Genomic DNA, 14,587 nt, shown 5'->3' on the forward strand with positions numbered 1-14,587 from the left:
ATACCACAACCTGTAAAATGACCAAATTACCCCTGCAAGCTTTAAAGGTCATATAACCCACTGCATATTGTCACACCCCGGTTTCCACGTGTCTCACCGGTGGGCCCGGTGGGGGATTACCGTGACGATGTTGGCAACAATATAGTCAAACCACACAATTATATAATGCACAGCGGAAGCATAAGATAAATATATAAACTTCAACCTCTGGTTGTAACATCAAATGTATTACAGGGGTTGAATATATCCACAGTGGATCGTAAATAAACATAAAGTATTGTTCCATCAGATACTGCAATCAAGCTTGCGAGACTTATCACGACACTAGGGAGCTAATACCAGCCAATTTACGTTTAGGTACCTGCACTTAATCTTTTTGGGGAAAATACGTCAGTTTACACTGGTAAATACATTCAACTGACACATTTGAAAATGTTTATTTAAAATTGATTTGAATGCACAAGGCACAAACTCTTTTATAACTTGGGAAAATTATAATAAAATCTTGTGAACGTTTTACATGTTCTTTTATGCGTTCAGTAGCCCGGGTCGTGCCGGGTTAAAGATTTATAGACACACCACGTTTGCGTAAAAACGTAGTATAAAAACCAACGGCTACGTCTTTTAAATTTAATGTCGACACTTTATACCGGGTGTACGCCTACACCGGGATGTCGATGGTCGTGGCCATTTCGTAAAATGATGCCAAGGATATCCGGGACAACGGTCATTAAACCCCCCAAAGGCTTTTAAGCAACAAAACTGTTTAAATGAGCCGATCATATTATTTAATTAACCACCTAAGCGATGGAAGAATATAATGCTCAATCAAGCGGTATTAATATACCGTAACCCAAGCCCATATAGGGGAAATAAGTCAAAGTATTTACCTTTGCAAGTATATTTCCTTAATTTGGATTAAATCACCGATAGCTTTTACTGGGGCTCCTAATCTGGAACGAAGGTTTTAATTAACCTCTTAGAATCCTAACGGGTCGTTATAATGGCCGTAGCCTAGACCGGTTGGTTCCGATATATATAGATATGGTTAAATCGCGCGAAAAGGCGAAAACCGAGAATGGAGTGTGATTCTGACCCAACAAGTTTAGAGACTTGTTTTATATGGGTTAATGGTTCACACTCCGGATTTTGGGGTTCAAATGATATTATTTGACCCGTATCGGCTAATTTATGAAAACTAGTTTCATAAGCCGAACCGTGCGCGCAATAGGCGAAACGGTTAACCATGAGAGTCGTACGCTTATTTCCTAAGTCAATATGCCTTAAATGGGTTGTGGTATCAGTAGGATACCTTCCGTGACGCCCGTAACGAGTTTAAGTTAATATTATGCCCCGTAGGGGCTTTTCGGTCATTTTAAAGACTTTAAAAGGGCTTTTCGAGTTCTACAGGAAATCTGAGTTTCCCGAACAGCTTATAAAGCTTAAAATACTTTATTTATTATTTAAAACCAGTAGCAACTGGAATCGGGTCAAAAGACCTTGTAGAACTCATGTTTTGGCCGAAAAGGGCATATTCGGTATTTACCGAACCGTAGCCATAACCGCAGGTTATGAGCGAGGTAAAAATTATTAAAAATCTTTAAAATTCTCAAAATATTAATTTATAACAGTGGGTAAAAGATTTGGTGACGAAATCTTGGTTTAGATAGGTGTTATGCTAATTGCGCCGTTAATTAGCAAAGTTTACTTTAAATGCGCCATTTAGCATAACTCTCATTCTAGACCTCGGATTGACGTGAAACTTTAAGGACATGCTTATAATTTAATAAGCAAGGTTCTGGTCCGTTCACGTGTCCGAAATACTCGTTTTAATTTAAAAAGGCCGTTACGGTCAACTTTTAGGCGAATGACGGAAATATGTAAAAGACTCGGATAACTCATGAACCGATCACAGAGGTTTATACCAACATGTGACCTGGTCCTAAGAGAGTCCTAAGGTATATTTATACCTCACTAAAATGGGTCAGAACTGAAGTCAAAGCAAAAGTCAAACTTTTGCGACATTCGGCTCCGAACCGGGTCAATATAGCAAATGGTCGATTCAAACGAGCGCAAACAAGTTTATATACTTAATATCATGTTTTATAAGTGTCAAAACAGGTTTTATAACATATACATTACAGATTATGCATAAATCGCTAAAATAGCTTTCTGTTGACTTTTTAACCGCACGTTTGACTCGATATTTGACATAGTTAGAGTGGTGATCAGGGGGAACCTTTTTAGAGGTTTATTACCCACATAAATACCATCTCATAACCACTTTTGATTCGTCATAAGACTGAACCATTTGCAAGTTATTGTAATGACAACCGTTAGTTACGACGGTTGTGTTTATAGGCTATAACTATGGAAATGTATGACCAAAATGGTTGTGAACGACTTACAAAAGTGTGTTCTTGCTTATAGAGCAGAGAAAGATGCTTGGAGCTTCTTTAGAATGACCAGAGAAGTTGATTTGTGTTGTGTGAATTGTTATGAGCCAATATGGCTATTTATCAGTGTTTTAAATACCGGTATGAACCGGCCGGTTATACCGGTTAAACCGGATATCGGACACGAGTCCGGTACAATAAAGGTCGGTAAAACCCGAATACGGTGTGTCTTATGTACCGGCGGTAAATCCGGTTCTACCGGTTCAAACCATTGAACCGGTTTGCATTATCTTAAAATTTGATTTCTTAATTTTAATAAAATACAATATTAAGGTAATATTGATCTTCCATATTTTCGGTAATTAATCTAGTTCCTTCTATTCCCGTATTTCGTCATTGCTGAAATTGTTACTCACCTCATACAATGCAATATTGTTTATAACTAACAAAAATATTCTTAAAATGCTTAATAGTTTCCAATAAAAATAGTTGTTTTTAGATAAAACTATGATCAGTTACATAAATCCTAGTTGAGATTGGATTGTTTTTTCGATGAATTTGTATTTTATGGAATTTATAGGGTTAACTAGTAACCCGGTTCAACCGTCCGATACAACCCGGTTCAACCGATTGAACCATTTTAAAGCACAACCCGGTATGACTTAAAAACCGGTTTTTAAAACATTGCTATTTATAGTGAAACTTAGGCTCTAAGATCATTACAACTCATGCTACACTGAGTGTGGATGATGGGCAGATGTCCCCTAAGTGTTATGGGTCGAGCATAGAGTGCCCATGCCCCATTAATTGGTTGTTGGTCGTTCAAAGGGTCCAAAGGTCAAGTAGTTACAATGTTTCTGCATCTGGGCGTCCCACGCGGCCCGCATGGACATTCCATGCTACTTTCACTCGGGCCGCCTGAGTTTAAGAACTCAGACGCGTAATTGAGGTGGCTCGCGGCCCGCCTCAACTTATGTCTAAACCTCACGCGGGCCGCGAGAGGTAGATTTCCAGAATTTCTAAATCTTTTGAAATGATTACAGAATCTGGTAATTAATAACGAAATCTTTCGTAATGATTTACCTGACCTTTCGGGTTTGAAGGGGTAACTTTGCGGTTTGGCCCTCGGTTAATTACAATTAAGGACCTCGTGTTATTTACCCGCGTTGTTAAGTCCCCGGTTTATTTATTTATTATTCAGAAAGCCTTAACTTCTGTTATTGACGCTTTTAACCCTTCTCATACGAATTCGAGTATAACTCTTTCGTTTTAAAACGGAACTTCGCGGAATTTATACAGTATATTCTAGTGAGCGTATAATACTGTTACGAAGCTTTGGGAACGTTAAAGGGTCACTCAGAGGTAATATTAAACATGTTGACACAGTTAACCCCTGTAGCTCGTAATCTCTCACTTTCTTCCGCGTTTCGCTTCCGTATGATTTATGATTTATTCATTTGAAGGTTCAAGCGTTATTTAGGGTTACTATACAGTATATTTACCCTTGTTGACATTTATAACCCTCGAATTTATATACTTTCAAGGTTTGTCAAAATTGGTCCTTTATTTAATATCAATGCCACGTATAAACAAATGACACGTGTTAACACATTATTGGACACAAAAATTCGAGGTGTTACACATATATATACAACACCTGTAAAATGACCATATTACCCCTGCAAGCTTTAAAGCTCATATAACCCACTGAATATATATACCACAACCTGTAAAATGACCAAATTACCCATGCAAGCTTTAAAGCTCATATAACCCACTGCATATATATACCACAACCTATAAAATGACCAAATTACCCCTGCATGCTTTAAAGCTCATATAACCCACTGCATATATATACAACACCTGTAAAATGACCAAATTACCCCTGCATGCTTTAAAGCTCATATAACCCACTGAATATATATACCACAACCTGTAAAATGACCAAATTACCCCTGCAAGCTTTAAAGCTCATATAACCCACTGCATATATATACCACAACCTGTAAAATGACCAAATTACCCCTGCAAGCTTTAAAGCTCATATAACCCACTGCATATATATACCACAACCTGTAAAATGACCAAATTACCCCTGCAAGATTTAATATTAACTAACCAACACATTACATACCACATTAAGTCATTACATTACATAGATCCATTACTTAACATAAAGCCTACATGATTCTTGTCCAAAAGAGGCATTACAAAACACTAAATTGTCCAAACATAAGTCAAACATTCACCAACTAAGCACATCCTTCTCTGTTCCCCTTCCCTCTTGGTCTTCCTCTTTTAGCTGACAGTTTGCCCCCTCCTTGACTGTTGGGTTGGCTGTTCATTTGATTTGTCAGCTGACTTGCCTGCTGCTGAGTTGACTGCTGTTGAGTTGACTGTTGAGTTGACTGCTGTGTTAACTGCTGTGTTGACTTTCTCTTCCTTATGTTCCCCTTTTGTCTCTTTGATCCAGGTTCAGCTGTGAAATAAAATCACATTAGTTAGCATAATTAGAGATCTACAACAAATGAAATAAAACCCTAAATGCCCACCTGTATTCATCTTCCCTTTTTCAGCACATTTTCTCTTGTTATGACCTCTTGCCCCACAAATACCACATGTCATTATAACCCCATGCTTAGTTAGTTTTCCTGGCTTTTTAGGATCCTCACGAGGGTCTCTCTTTCTGTTCTTCTTAGGCCTACCAGGAGCAACTTTTATTGGAGGTGGATCCATTGGATAATCAACCTTTGGCCAATACTTTTCACTTGGCAATGGAGGGATTGTGAAGTCATAAATCTTCATGTATGTATCTTTGTGGTAACACTGGTCCACATAATCTTCTGCATTCTTATGTAAAAACCCAGCCACAGCACACACATGCTTACATGGATATCCCCTAAGTTCCCACTTTCTACATGTGCAGGTTCTCTTATCCAAGTCAACAGATACATCATCAAAGTCTCTTACTTGGAAAACTTGATAAGATGAGGGGTACACTTCACACCTATAAGCTGCACCCTTGGAAAACTCTAGTTTTTCCTGTATATTAGGGCAGATGACAACATCTTTGGCAGCCATTTCTGTTTTTTTTGTCACTAACCTACTCATGATCTGAATTCTGATATCCTCCTCCATGTGAATAATATGCTTTGACCTTGCATTGATGATGTAACCATTGAATGTTTCTGCCATGTTGTTCACTATTACATCACATTTAGTGTGAGTTTTCAAGTAGCATCTGTTGAAACAAGTTTTATCCTGTTTCAATAATGCTTCTACTGCATCAGGGTTGATTGATCTCATCTCATCAAGTGCTTGAATGTACTCAGGTTCACAATAAGCCCTTGTAGCTTTCCAATACAGTTCCTTCAACTCTTCATCCTTGAATGTCTTGTGCCAGTTAGCATAGATGTGCCTTGCACACTTTCTATGCTCTGCCCTTGGCCATATTAGTGCAACAGCATTCAATAGACCCTGCATATGAATATCATAAGTGTTAATACTATGCAGAATATAACAAAGGTATATATAGTAAGCAAAATGGAAAAGTGGTACCTTCTGCTGATCTGATATGAATGTCCATGCTTCTCCACCATTATTTATTCCCAAACACTTCCTGAGCTCTTCCATGAACCATTCCCAACTATCATTGTTCTCCCCTTCAACCACTGCCCATGCCAAAGGATACATTTGATCATTAGCATCCCTTCCAACAGCGGTTAATAACATTCCCCCCAAGAATGTCTTCAAAAAACAGCCATCTAAACATAACACCTTCCTGCATCCGGCTAAAAATCCTTTTTTGACACCATCAAAACATACAAATAATCTAAAGAATGTTTCACATGTGGCTGTAGGATCTAGATTGATAAAACCTGGTGGTGCAGTTACAAGAACAAACGTTGATGTTGGATTTGTTTTCTTCAAAATATCCATGTATGCACCAATTTTACTATAATGATCCCTCATTGATCCATGCAACTTCTTATGAGCACAAGATTTAGCCTTGTAAGCCAACCACTTAGTAATTATGACCTTATACTTCTGTTTTACAGCCAATACAATCTCCTTAGCTGACCAATTGGGCTTGGATCTAAACAATGGTAGGAACTCATTAGCTATAAACCCTGCTGTTAATTGTTTGTTCTTTATCATGTTCCTTTGGCAAGAATGCTTATTCTTCACTCTTTTAACCATATAACACTCCTTACCCTTATGCAGTGAGCACAATAAGAAAAATGGACACCCTTGTATACACTTGACAACTATACGACCACAGTTGCCCGTCTCACTCTTAGCAAGGTACAAATTCCTACCATTAGTCACTGAATACCTTCTCACTGCCTCTTTGAAGGCATCCCTTGATGCAAACCTTGTTCCTACCTTCCAAATGAATTTCTTCCAGTTAGTGTGTTCAGTTATAGATGGAGCAGCTTCCTTATACTTCTTACCCCTGATATCATCGTCCTCACTTTCACCGGGTGTAAGAATGTCACCATCTGATTCCTCATAGCTACTGTACCCCTCTATATGGGCACCCAATGCATCATTAGTTTCATGCAACTTTCCCTCTGTTTCTTTCTCCTGTAAGCATTCGTCAAACAACTTTTTTTTGGCTTGACAATCAACATGAGTAGCCTTTCTAACTGCATCTTGTGACTGTCTCCATTCCAAGTCCTCTCTATCTGACTCAGAACCATTTACCTCTTCCAGAACCTCATCATGATCACTGCTTGGAACTAGGTCATCAATATCAGTATCATCATCTGACTCTCCTGATCCAACTGATTGTTTATACTCACTGTCATCACTATCATGACCATATTCATTGTCTATATCCACTGAAACCCTATCATTTGACCTAGCAGGCTTTGTGGATTGGGCTTTTTGCTCATTGGGCCGGGGAGATGGGTTAGTGGGCCTGGAACAGGAGTGGGCTTCATCTGCCAGTATTGGACCTGGTTGGATCAGGACTTCCATAAATGGTTCACTCCATGTCATAACCTTACCGGCCAAATGCAACACATCTTTATCACTCTCAAAGTGATGAAGTCCCCCATCATCAGCATCCAACCCATACATATGAAATTTTCTAAAACTGTAAACACCGGATTCCATTGCATAATCTACAAGTTCGAAGTAAGAAATGTGGTCTACATCTACTCTAACAAGCTTTGAATCACCTCCTACATACTGTGCTTGACCAAATTCTACCTCAATGTGACCGCCAATCCATAGCATAACATCTATTGTTGAAGACATCTTAAAAAAATGAGTAATTTCAAGAACTCTTACCTTACGATGATGAGTGAAGGACTGATGATCGGCAGATTAGGGCTCCATTGATGATGATCGGGATGATGAGTGAAGGACTGAAGGTGATGACTGTGATTATGATGTAAAGTGGGTATATAAATGAGACATTACACCTCATCAGCCACGTCGGAATGTACAATCAGCAAAATGGTGCCACATCAGACAAATGACTAACCTAGTTAGTGAAGATTTAACTGACTGGTGCCACTGCAAACAAATAGTCAAGTTGGGGGTGCCGGGTGTCAAAGTGTTAGTTGCGGGTGGCAACGGCCAAAGGCCGATAGTTGCGGGTGATAAAATCCAATAACCCTTATATTAAAACTTAATTATGCGGTATTAGGTGGCCCAATAAGAGCCTGACACGTGGACCTATCATAGTTGGTTTCTACGGTAATCTGGTATCGTTGGTCCACATGTCAAGCTCTTACTGGCCATGTCATTTCTTCTTCTTTTTTTTTCTATGTATTCCCGGACCCGTCACAAAAAACCGTTGAAACTGTGAAACCCACATCATCATAGCTTACAAAAGCCCAGATATGAAGGGAATGTTGTTAAATGCAACACTGGAAAATCTTACCTAGAAATCCTAGCCGCCACATATTTGATTGAGAAAACCACATGCAATGGTAGATCGGGTCGCAAGAGGTCACGATTATAAACATAGAACCCACTGGCCGTAGCCAGCACACAAAGGTTTCATCATTGTAAGTGTCTGCATGGGCAGTAAGCCACTAACCGCGGGATAAACCAAAGCCGAGAATAATGGACGCCAAAATCGAAGATCTAGGGCTGTAACCGACTGGCTGACTGGTTGCCGTTGTTGTGGATGACCGAAAGATCCATTATATTATAATTATAATATATTATTATATTATATTATATTATATTATATTATATTATATTATATTATATTATATTATATTATAATACTATCAATTTGCAACAAGTTTTTTGCTTTGTTGAGTTATACCCATTGTATTATGGGTGTTTTATGCATAGCTTGGTTGTATCTTGTGGTTAATTGTGTGTACGCCTTGCGGGTATTATAATTATAATACTATCAATTTGCAACAAGTTTCTGCTTTGTTGAGGGTCATTCGGTTCACACTTTTATCTTTGCTGATTGAGGGTCATTCGGTTCACACCTACCCACCGACTCTCCACTTACACCGCCTTCTCCTCCGCCTACCACCTCCTCATCCGCCGTTCACTGTTGCCTGTGAACGCCGTTCTGCCTGTCTCTTTATCTCCGACTAACCTTTTCTAATGTTAAGGTAATGGCGGTTTGTTTGGTTTGAAGTTCGGGCTAGCGTTTTCATGTCGTTGTCTCTCCTGGATCTGTTCCTTTGTTCGGTTTGTTGCTGCATGTCGGGTGTCTATCGTTTAAGCCCTTCAGAGCTGTGTTCATAGTTTTTCTGGGGCAATTTGTATTTTTATTGCAGGATTGTGATTTGTGGTTTCTGTCCGATAATCAGGGGCGATGCTTTGAAGGGGCCGGGAGGGGCGCCCGACCCCCCGAACTTTTCGGCCAGTAGTGTTATATATGTAGTTTTCGTATAGAAATTTTTGGGTATATATGTTTTCGACCCTCCGGTTTTATAGAAAATTTTGGGTATATACGTTTTCGACCCCCCCGTAAAAAATTTCAAGCTTCGCCACTGCCGATAATGATGTAATTGTTGTTTCGTTGGAGGATTTTTGGTTAATAAAAGTTATTTTATCGGATGTTGTTCACTACTGTGTATTTTTTGTTAGTGTTTCGATGATGACGAACATGTGTTTTCGTCCGAGAATCATGTTGATGAACATTGTTTAAGTTTGTTTGCGATGATGTATATTATTCTTTTCTGGTTGGAAAATGTGTGACTGTTGCATCTGTTACTTTATTGTAATACTATCGATTTGTAGCAAGTTTCTACTTTGTTGAGTTGTACCCATTGCATTTGGGGTGTTTTAAGCATAGCTTGATTGTATATTGTGGTTATTTGTCTGTACCAGTTGTGGGTATTTAAACCCTTCTCTTTGCTGATTGAGACTCATTTAGTCAACAAATGGGTGCTTTGTGAGTTGTACCAATTGCATTTGAGTTGGGTTCAATTACTTCTTGTAAGTATGTTTTTTTGGTTATGTTATAAAGTAAATGACGTCTTAATTCCTTTGTATTAGTATGTCAACTTCCAACAATAATGTGGACGTCTTGAACAACTAGCTCGACTTTTAGAGGAGGTTCTAGAATCGGCTTGTCAAATAAATAACAAACGGAATGACCTAACTGAAAGAGTTAGGAACAAACGAGCTACACATGTTGAGTTTCAAATTGAAGTAGATGCGCTTATCGCACGTTTCGCTAGGCCTAATATTGTTAGTGGGAAGAAGTAAAACTATTTACATATTTGTAGTTAAAAACATGGGATGTGAATATCGTTGTATTGATGTGAACAATCAACATTGCTTGATATAAATTAAAAGAGTGAATTTCAAGAATCGTCCTTTATCTTTGTACACATTTTCAAGCGCTGTCCTTTATGTTTAAAATTGACGAGTTTTGTACTTTATGTTTTAAAATCTTGCAAGTTATGTCCTTTAGACCTAACCTAGTTTATATTTTCAGTTAAATATGACCATGTGCAAAGCACCTGAGGGCATTTTTGTCAATTCATGTTTACAGGGACTAATTGTATAGATAATATAAACAACCAACCTTTTTAAAAAAATTAAAATCTTACAAAAACACCCATCTTCTTCTCCAACTCTTCAACCCTAACAACCTCACTTCTTCTTCAAATCAAACTCATCCACCTGCAAATTGACACAACTCCGCCATGAGAACACGCTTCCTCACTGATGTTTTCAACTCCTCCGCCGCATCTAAACGCATACAAACCCTAGACTTCCTCTGATTTCCATCTCCTGAGCTCCCGTCCGCCGATAAATTCATCTTCAACAACCTCTCGTGCTTCGATCAACTCAATTTCATCACCGTAGCTCCTGAAATCGATACATTTTCCGTCAATGAATTGCTCTGTAAGTTTTTATCCGATGTTCTTCCTCAAGCTGTCAGTACCGAGATCGATCGGCAGATTGTAACGGCTGTAGCATCGGAGGTAATGAACTAATGATCTAGTAGATTTCCGTCAGTTTTTTAGGTTATTTGTTGTGCTTTTGTTATTGCTGTATGAACGATTTGATTTGAATCTGTTAGTGAAATGGATGTTGTTTTGATTGAATATGTTTTGTGAAGTTTAGAGATTAGGAATGCAGAATGTTGAATTTAAATTAGTTGTTATGAAGATCGTTTGCTATGATAGTGTGTGGTTGAACCACAGGAACGAGATAGATTTGAGATCTGGTTTTGTTATAATGTTATGACCACCACCCGCTGCCGCCGTACACTTTGTTTTGTAAAAACCCTGCCGTCGGATCACCAGATCTTGATCTTGAATGTGTGTTTAACAAGAGAGAGAAAGAGAGGCTGTAGTATGAACGATGAGAGAGAGAGAGAGAGAGACTTGAAGTTGTAATCTGGTTTTGGGTTAATGAGAGAGAGAGAGAGAGAGAGAGAGAGAGATGAGGTAAAGTTGTGTGTTTTACAGGGGAATTAATTTGGGGATAAATGATTAAATAGGGTTTGGGTGGGTAAAAATTGGGGGAAGATGTGAAAGGTGGAACAAATGACATATTTGCCCTCATGTGACCTGCACATGGTCATATTTAACTGAAAATATAAACTGGGTTAGGTTTAAAGGACATAACTTGCAAAATTTTAAAACATAAAGTACAAAACTCATCAATTTTAAACATAAAGGACAACACCTGAAAATGAGTATAAACATAAAGGACAGTTCTTGAAATTCACTCAAATTAAAATTTGTATGTTTTAAATTGGACACAAAATTAATGTGTTTTTTTTCTTGACATTTTATAAGTCCTCCGCATCGGGACGGGACTTAACCCGACTTTACATCAAAGTGCAAGATTTTGGATTATGAGAAAAAAGACATCTTTTTTTTATGATACTATCCATTCATGTATTTGACTATTTTCTTTTATTATAATAGCTTACATTCGTTAAGTTTTGCTAAAACCTAAGTACGTAGTTTGTTTAATTTTTTTCTCGGCATTCTGGTATAAATTTTGTTAAAAATGAATTTGTATTCAAAATGGGGTATTTATTTGGTATCGTAAAATCATACGATGCTGAACTAAACCGATTATGATGGTTGAGCTTTTTAACAACAACCTTCATTTTAAAATAACATTTGTTTTACATTATCATTCGCTCCGTTTCGCCGCAATGCACGACTTAAAAAAAAACTAGTTAAACATAGTGATTCCACGTTAAAATGGTTTAGTAGCACTTTATTACAAATATTAGGTGGTATTGTTTGGAATAGCTTATACAATTTACATCTAAATACAACATTTTTAGGATGCGGGTAAAAACGAATAATGTGTATGAATACGTAGATTCATGTGTTTTCTTGTATAAACAATGAATGCATCTAAAAGTGACATATGCCCAGGGGTGGGGGTTCTTATACACACACTAATTTCATCCCCCTCCCCCGTATTGGGGGGGGGGGGTTGAGGTGGGGAGTTGTTTAACAATTTTTTAATGTGTGTTAGCGAAAGCACCACCAAAACAAATGCATTATTGCCGAGTGCACAATGAGAACCATATATCTAATTTTTAAAATAAAGATCCAAAGTTATTAGTTGCCATCTTTCAAAAAAGGCTTTAACACATGAATAAATTTTCTAATTTACTCTGTATTATTTAGTGTTTTCAAAACTTTGGAAAATCAGACGTTGTGTGATTATTTATGTGTGATATTTAAGTCGACATGTTGAATCACGAGGTTAAGTCATGTTTCTTAAAGTTTCATTTAATTAATTTAAAAAAACTTAGAATATATTTAAATTATAATATAATGATTCGATGTTAAAAATATAAAAATCAAATCACAACTTATTACTATTATTGTGTGATACGATATGAAAACAGCCTGTAAAATTCACATCTAAATACACGATTTATTAGCACTTTATTATGAATATTAGGTGGTATTGTTTGGAAATAGCTTATACAATTTACATCTAAATACAACATTTTTAGGATGCGAGTAAAAAAGAATAATGTGTATGAATACGTAGATTCATATGTTTTCTTGTACAAACACTGAATGCATCTAAAAGTGACATATGCCCGGGGGTGGGGGTTCTTATACAAACACTGATTTTATCCCCCTCCCCCGAATGTGTGGGGTGAGGGTGGGGGGGGGGGGGGAGTGGGGGGTTGTTTAACATTTTTTTAAGGTGTGTTAGCGAAAGCACCAAAACAAATGCATTATTGCCGAGTGCACAATGACAACCATATATCTAATTTTTAAAAGAAATATCCAAAGTTATTAGTTTCCATCTTTAAAAAAAAGGCTTTAGCACATGAATAAATTTTCTAATTTACTCTATATATTATGGGTTAGGATTTAGGGAAAACGGTGAAAAGTGTGAGAATCGTGAGAACGATTTTGGTGTTGACATGTGGTATTAATGCTAAATTACATTAAGGGGTAATATTGTCAAAAAACCCACTCACATGAATTGTGAGTTCAAATAAAACGACATAAAAACACCCAATTTAGAAAAAAACGCTATGAAAATACCCAGTTAAAAACGTTATAAAACACCCCGTTTAGAGAAAAACGCCATGAAAAACTCAGTTGAAAACGCCATAAAACACTCAGTTCAGAAAAACGCCATGAAAAATACCTAGTTAAAACGCCATAAAAACACCTATTTCAGAAAAGCGTCATGAAAATATACCTAGTCTAAAACGCCATAAAGCACCTAGTTATGAAAAAATGACATGAAAATACCTAGTCTAAAACGCCATAAAACACCCGGTTCAGAAAAAAAACGCCATAAAAACCCAGTTCATTTTTTTCGAAAAGTATATCAATAGTATACTCGTTGGAAAGATAAAAAAACGCTGAGTTTTATGGTATAATTTTTTTAGAAAAATAATCACGTATAAAAAGTTATTGTCGTTTTAATATGATGGGGGAAAATGACATGTGATTAGCATGTGCACCCTTGTTTAGATATTCCAATTTTACCCCTCCTGGTAGTTATAAGGTTCCCATTATTTACAAAAATGCCACCACATCATCTTAGCCACAAATCACAAAGATCCTATGGCTGAAAATCGTTCCCACTGTTCTCACACTTCAAATCGTTTTCTCTTGATCCCATTCCTATATATTATTTAGTGTTTTCAAAACTTTGGAAAATTAGACGTTGTGTGATTATTTATGTGCGATATTTAAGCCGACATGTTGAATCACGGGGTTAAGTCATGTTTCTTAAAATTTCATTTAATTAATTAATAAAACTTAGAATTTATTTAAATTATAATATAATGATTCGATGTTAAAAATATAAAAATCAAATTACAACTTATTACTATTATTGTATGATACGATACGGAAACAGCCTGTACAATTCACATCTAAATACACGATTTTAGGATTTCAAGAAAAAAGATATCTGTGTGTGATACGGTCCATTCATGTATTTTCTTATATAAATGCTCAATTGTTGTGGAAATAACATCATTTTCCCTATCACCTTAGATACTTAACAAATATCCGCCTGATCAATATGCATCCTTCATGGAGATCAAGATACAAGGTATACACATTTTATCGTTCAATACACCTCCCTTCCTCATTTAGTCAATACATTCTCCTGTTTGCATTCATTCTCATTCTTTTATCTGTTAATCACATTTTCAACGACAAACGTAATTTTAATCAAAACTACTCGGTGGATCACTCGTTTAACATTAACAAAAACACGAATTTAACATC

This window comes from Helianthus annuus, unplaced genomic scaffold (genome assembly GCF_002127325.2).
Source record: "Helianthus annuus cultivar XRQ/B unplaced genomic scaffold, HanXRQr2.0-SUNRISE HanXRQChr00c010, whole genome shotgun sequence".
NCBI lineage: Eukaryota > Viridiplantae > Streptophyta > Magnoliopsida > Asterales > Asteraceae > Helianthus > Helianthus annuus.